The following is a 5,701-nucleotide window of genomic DNA, read 5'->3' on the forward strand; positions in this document are numbered from 1 at the left end:
AACTAGGCTACAGACCTGAATTAAAAAATATCTAAACAGTCTCAATAGAAACATTTCACAGTCAAAATGAGAGAAATATAGGGAAACATTGAAATTTGTGGCGCGGCTCTGCGTTTATTTCAACTAGAGGTCTGCGCAGGACTGACTTTACATCCCGCTCCGGCACCAGAAACTCTCAAATGTAAACCCGCGCCCCGTCCCGCGGGCGTCCCGCCCCGTTGCAGACCTCTACTCCAGGCCCGGATTGGCTAATCGGGAGGACCGGGATAATTCCCGGTGGGCCGGTCCGTTTTTTGGCCGCCAGGGCCGGTGTCCCTATAGCTGCCTGCACTCACAGCAGTCGCACTTTTTTTATTATTTATTTGTTTGTTTGTTTGTTTATGTATTTATTTATTTATTTAACCATAGCCTCACTCTTTTTATTCATTTTTTTTACCGCAGCTCCACTCTTTTTATTTATTTTCTCGCAGCCCCATGAGCAGAATACAGCCTGCAGGTTAATGATGACGTAATTAGCATTCGACTTCCCCGACAGCGGCACTTTGCTCAACAGATCCAAATCAGTTGTTAAGAGATACACGAGAGATGAAAAATGGATAATAAAAAGCGAAAACGTGGCGCTGAAAAGGCCAGAATTAAAAAAAAAAGCTCTAGAAACTGACGCGGCCAAATGTACTAAGCTGAGTACATTTTTCGTTAAAACCAGCGGCAGCGAGAGTACAACAACACATGAAGACGATGAAACGGCCGGTAAGTTAACGTTAAGCTAGTTAGGAGCAGTGCAAAACAACGATGTCTGCAAACCACCGTTCATGCTTATGTATCGAACTTTTTCTTGTACTGTAGCTCTTCGGCAGCAGCAGCCTCTAGTCCAGTTAGCTGCTAACAGTGAATAGCCAGGCAACGTAACGTTACCAAGCACCAGTCATGAGCCCAACACACTAGAATGGGCAGGTAGGATTGTCATTGAGTGAATATAAGAATTCGAATAATTAAAATTAATATTAATGAATATTACACCTGCTCAATGAAAAATGCCCTGAGATAATTAATGACATCAGATGATTCACTACATTAATAAATCTGACTTAACTTGATCAGAAAACTAAAAAGGGGAAATTTGTGGTGAGAAATATTACCATTTTTAAAATTTCATTTAGTGTCAGACGCAGAGCCAGGACCCAGTTGTACCATGCAAGAGACTCTCAATGTGGAAAACACAGGTAAGCTGTTGTACCACAGGTTAAAAAAAGTATTGCAGATAATAGTGCAATACTTGTTTTATTCTTTATTTGTGTTTAAGGACTGGATATCTGTGAACAATTTTGCACAGAATATATATTCAGATATTGCAGAAAAGGACATTGTGATGTTTTAAAGAATAGTGTTGGAGATTTACCCTTTAATGTTCTCATATTTATGAAAAATATTTGAAGTTATAATGCAGCTGTTTCCTTGAAAAAGACATGATAGTGTCATTAGAAAGTTTAATACATCTTATTTTAATCTTTATTTTATACATATACACTTAGGCTACTGTATTTGCACTGAATTGGAAATGACGTTAGTTTAATATAGTCAGTCGTGAACTAAAGTGGGCCGGTCTAAGGCTTGAAAATCCAGGGCTGAAAAGGAGTCCCACTCCGGCCCTGCTCTACTCTACAAGACAATTTGCAACTTAATTATCTACGGTATCTTTATAGTACATACTTCTCCCAACAGTTCGAGTCTGCGGTAAAATCGCTCATTTCTGGGATCAAAGATGATCTCAGGAACTTCGTTTCTCCACTGAGGACAAGCCATGTTGCAGTAAGACAGAAACCGATGAAGTAGCATCCAGTAACTAGGCAACGGAACAAGGTACGTTCCATAATTACGTAACGCATCGGATATTCGAACGAAAACATGAAATAACTTTTTTTTTCCCCTCCAACAAATTACAGGTATTACATAAAACGTTTCTGCAAACACACCCATTGGCATTAGTTCGACCAAAAAAAAAAATCTGTTTCAGTAACAATATACACCTCTAGTTTTCATGAGAATATTAAATCAGCCATCCGACACGCTTTTACTGTCAGGTACCCAAACCCAAGGGAGGGAAACAAACACCACGCGCAGCGGCTGTAAATGGCGCGCGGAGCGCTGCGCGGAGAGGAAGCCGGCAATTAGCCAATGTAGCTATTGCCATGGTATTTTTTTATAAAGGGGAATCAAAGTTGCATTTAGTTAAGTATATTTATAATTTAATTTAGTAATCGCACTCTTATTGTGCTGGCGTAATATACGATTAATAACAAAAAAAGAAAGGTGAAAATATATATATATATATATATACATGATTCCTATGATAAGCAAGTCGCAAGCACGGACATCGTTGAACTCTGGAAATGAAAGTTAGTTACAAGAACGTAGACCGACAATTTCCCTTTGTGGCATGCAGCGAAGGATGTATTTAATGTTGCTTTGCAGCTTGTTTTACTAAAATGTAATTCCACAAGCTGTGCATTCTGTTGATTTGTGTTACATATTTTCCTCCTCACTTTTTTCACGATGGATTTGGAAAGGCCAAACAGACAGACCACGTGTTTCTGACCTGGTTGCTAAACTTCTGTAACCCCTGGGCACAACTAGCACATTGGGTGGACATCTTCCAGTGACATGACTTCAAGGTTCACCATCGGCCAGGCAAGCTCCAACGACACCCTCTCTCATTGCCCCTGTAGGACGGATGACTCCTGTTGCTGCCGCCACATCAAGGACAGCCAGAGGAGGCCCATGGCAGCAGCAGTGCAGGTGACCATTGGTGGCAAGGGACTGGAGACCGTTGACTGCCAATGGCTGCAGATGGAGCAGGAGAATGACCTGGCGCTGGCTGGCTGCAGGTGTGGAAGCAGCTGAAGTGGAAGGAGTCCTCTTCTCTCAACCTGGAGACCAAGGCCTTCTACTCACAGTGGGGGGGGGGGGGGGTCTCACAGAGCACAATGGGCTGCTGTACTGGTGCTAGCAGTTTCTGCACAGAGAGACACACTTGCAGGCACCCTGGAGCCTTTGTCCCACAGTCCGGATGGCAGTGCATGGTGCAACAGCAGCCAGGTACCATACCGAATGCATGAATTTACATTATTCATTATTACATTGTAAATATCTCTAAATGTCTTTTTCAGATGCTCACCAACCAGGGGAATCAGAGGAAACTTTAAGCCAATGTAATATTGTAAAAATGCTCTATTTCAAAAATTGAACTGAATGTTGCTTTCTGAATGCAATTGTTTAATCTTTATCAGGAACGCCGACTCTGGGTAAGACCTGGACTGAGCAGTGCTTGGTGGCACAATTTTCACCCCACTGTATGCTAATATGCATCATAAGCTATGTCATTTGCCTTTTACACGGTGCAGTGTGAACGTGAAAGGTTTTTCTTAAGAAACCCCAGTCAAAAAAAAAAATTAATGCATTAATGCAGACATAGACTTACTTTGAGCCAGAGTGGAGGACAGCAGCACTGTCATCAGGAGGAAGAAGGCAGAGACCTTATGGGACTTCATGAAGGGGGTGGGGTGAATCAAAAAGAAAGACAAGAGAAGAAAAAACATTTAGTACTTAAAACACCTAAAATAGACTGACCACATACTCAGCCAGGTGGCTCCATGTGGTTTGAAAAACAGCCAATTGCACACATGCATTGCAGCTAATATTAATACCTTATAGTACATTAATACCTTATAGTACAGCACACCCATGTGCAACTGGCTGCTGGACTTCCTCACTGCCAGACCACAGTCAGTGAGACTGGGTAACAACATCTCCAGCTCCATCTCTCTCTCCATCGGTTCCTCTCAGGGCTGTGTCCTCAGTCCTTTGCTGTTCACGTTGCTGACTCACGACTGCTGTGCTGCATCTGCCTCGAATCACATCATAAAATACGCAGATGACACAACAGTGGTGGGTCTCATTAGGAACGACAACGACCAGCCCTATAGAGAGGAGGTGAAGCGACTGGTGGGATGGTGCAGGCATAACAACCTGATCCTGAACGTTGAAAAGACCAAGGAGATGATCATCGACTTCAGGAGAAAACAGCCCAGTCATTCACCACTCGTCATTGACAACAATCAGCAGCATAAAATTTCTGGGTGTGCAGATGACTGGAAACCTGGACTGGTCACCAAATACAACTTCACAGGTAAAACGGGCTCAGCAGAGGTTGCATTTCCTGCGCAGGATGAAGAGAGCACACCTTTCCTCTCCCATACTCACCACTTTCTACCGAGGCACCATAGAGAGCGTGCTAACCAGCTGTATCTCCATCTGGTTTGGCAGCTCAAAAGCCTCAGACAGAAAATTGCTGCAGAGAGTGGTGAGGACTGCAGAGAGGATCATCGGGACTTCTCTTCCATCCATCCAGGACATTGCACTTAAACGCTGTCTGAGGAGAGCCCGTGACATCATCGGGGATTCCACCCACCCGCACCACAGTCAGTTCTCCCTGCTGCCTTCGGGGAAGAGGCTTTGCAGTATTAAGACCAGAACTGCCAGATTCTGCAACAGTTTAATTCCTCAAGCCATCAGACTCCTGAACTCATAACAGCCCCTCCCCTACACCCCCTCCCCCACACTCCGGGTCTCTCCATCCATGCACATGTCACTTTTTCAAGAACTTGCACTGTGTCTTGCACTGTCTACTGTCTTCATACTCAATATCTCTCTGTAAATAGTGCCGCAAAAAAGGTATTTAAACCTCTCCTATTTATATGTTTATATATACATCTTTTTATATATATTTATTACACACTCTGCCAGGCTGATGTTGAGCAAAATAATGCAACGCAATTTCGTTCTGTTGTGCACTAACCCGTGTATCTCTGAATGACAATAAAGTAACTATTCTATTCTATTCTACATGCTCAGAAGGTATATGATGTCGGTCTCAGCAAATTCTGCCCCTCTGTCTTGTCCGCGGTTAGTCTATTTCAGGCACATAAAGTGGAAAAGGTGTTTTATTTGCACACCACCTCCACCTCCAGTCACACAGCCATTTTAAAAGGTCGTGGTTCAACTGTTGGCCTCAGTTTAGGTGTAGAACCGAGGCTGAACTTCGTCCAGTGGAATGATGAAGCCCCATCAGATCTCTGCCTTCTTCCTTCTGATGACAGTGCTGCTGTCCTCCACTCTGGCTGATGGTAAGTCTGCAGCATCTCACAGCTTTTATCAGGACTTTGTCAGTATTTTAGAATATTTTTGATAGGAAAGATTGCAGGCCCAATTGTGAAATATGATTGTAGTTCAGACTAAACCAGTTTCTCTGTGTGCGTTTTGCATGGACGTATTCAGAGAGGCTGCATGTATTCTGTGAGGCGGCGGCTCTGCAGGAGTCCACCACACACCAGCAGGGGATCAGCAGCACCATGCACACCACTGCTGACCACAGTCTCCTCACAAGCAGCCACAAGGAGGACCGACAGAGCAGGCTGGCAGCTTCACCTGCAAAGTCTGAGGCTCCTAAGAAGAAGAAGGTGGATGGATTGATTACAGGGGGACGGCCGAAGAATGGGGCTGCTGTTTCCAAAGAAAGAGCTGGTATATTTTTCCCATTTTTCGTTAATAACATTACCCGCTACAGTTTTGTATGTATATGCTGTAAATATTTTGTACATAAGCTGTATATACATTTTCGGTTCTTCATGTCTATCCAGAAGCC

The 5,701-nt window shown here is 43.6% G+C and overlaps 1 long non-coding RNA gene across 1 annotated transcript; it reads left to right on the forward strand.

Annotated features, from left to right (window-relative positions):
• Positions 1-895: 895 nt before the first annotated feature.
• On the forward strand, positions 896-1,832 carry LOC140593528 (uncharacterized). Its single transcript, XR_011993928.1, has 3 exons — positions 896-954; positions 1,161-1,223; positions 1,723-1,832. It is a non-coding gene; the product is annotated as an uncharacterized lncRNA (long non-coding RNA).
• The last annotated feature ends 3,869 nt before the right edge of the window (positions 1,833-5,701 follow it).

This window comes from Paramormyrops kingsleyae, chromosome 12 (assembly GCF_048594095.1).
Source record: "Paramormyrops kingsleyae isolate MSU_618 chromosome 12, PKINGS_0.4, whole genome shotgun sequence".
In the NCBI taxonomy this organism is placed as follows: domain Eukaryota; kingdom Metazoa; phylum Chordata; class Actinopteri; order Osteoglossiformes; family Mormyridae; genus Paramormyrops; species Paramormyrops kingsleyae.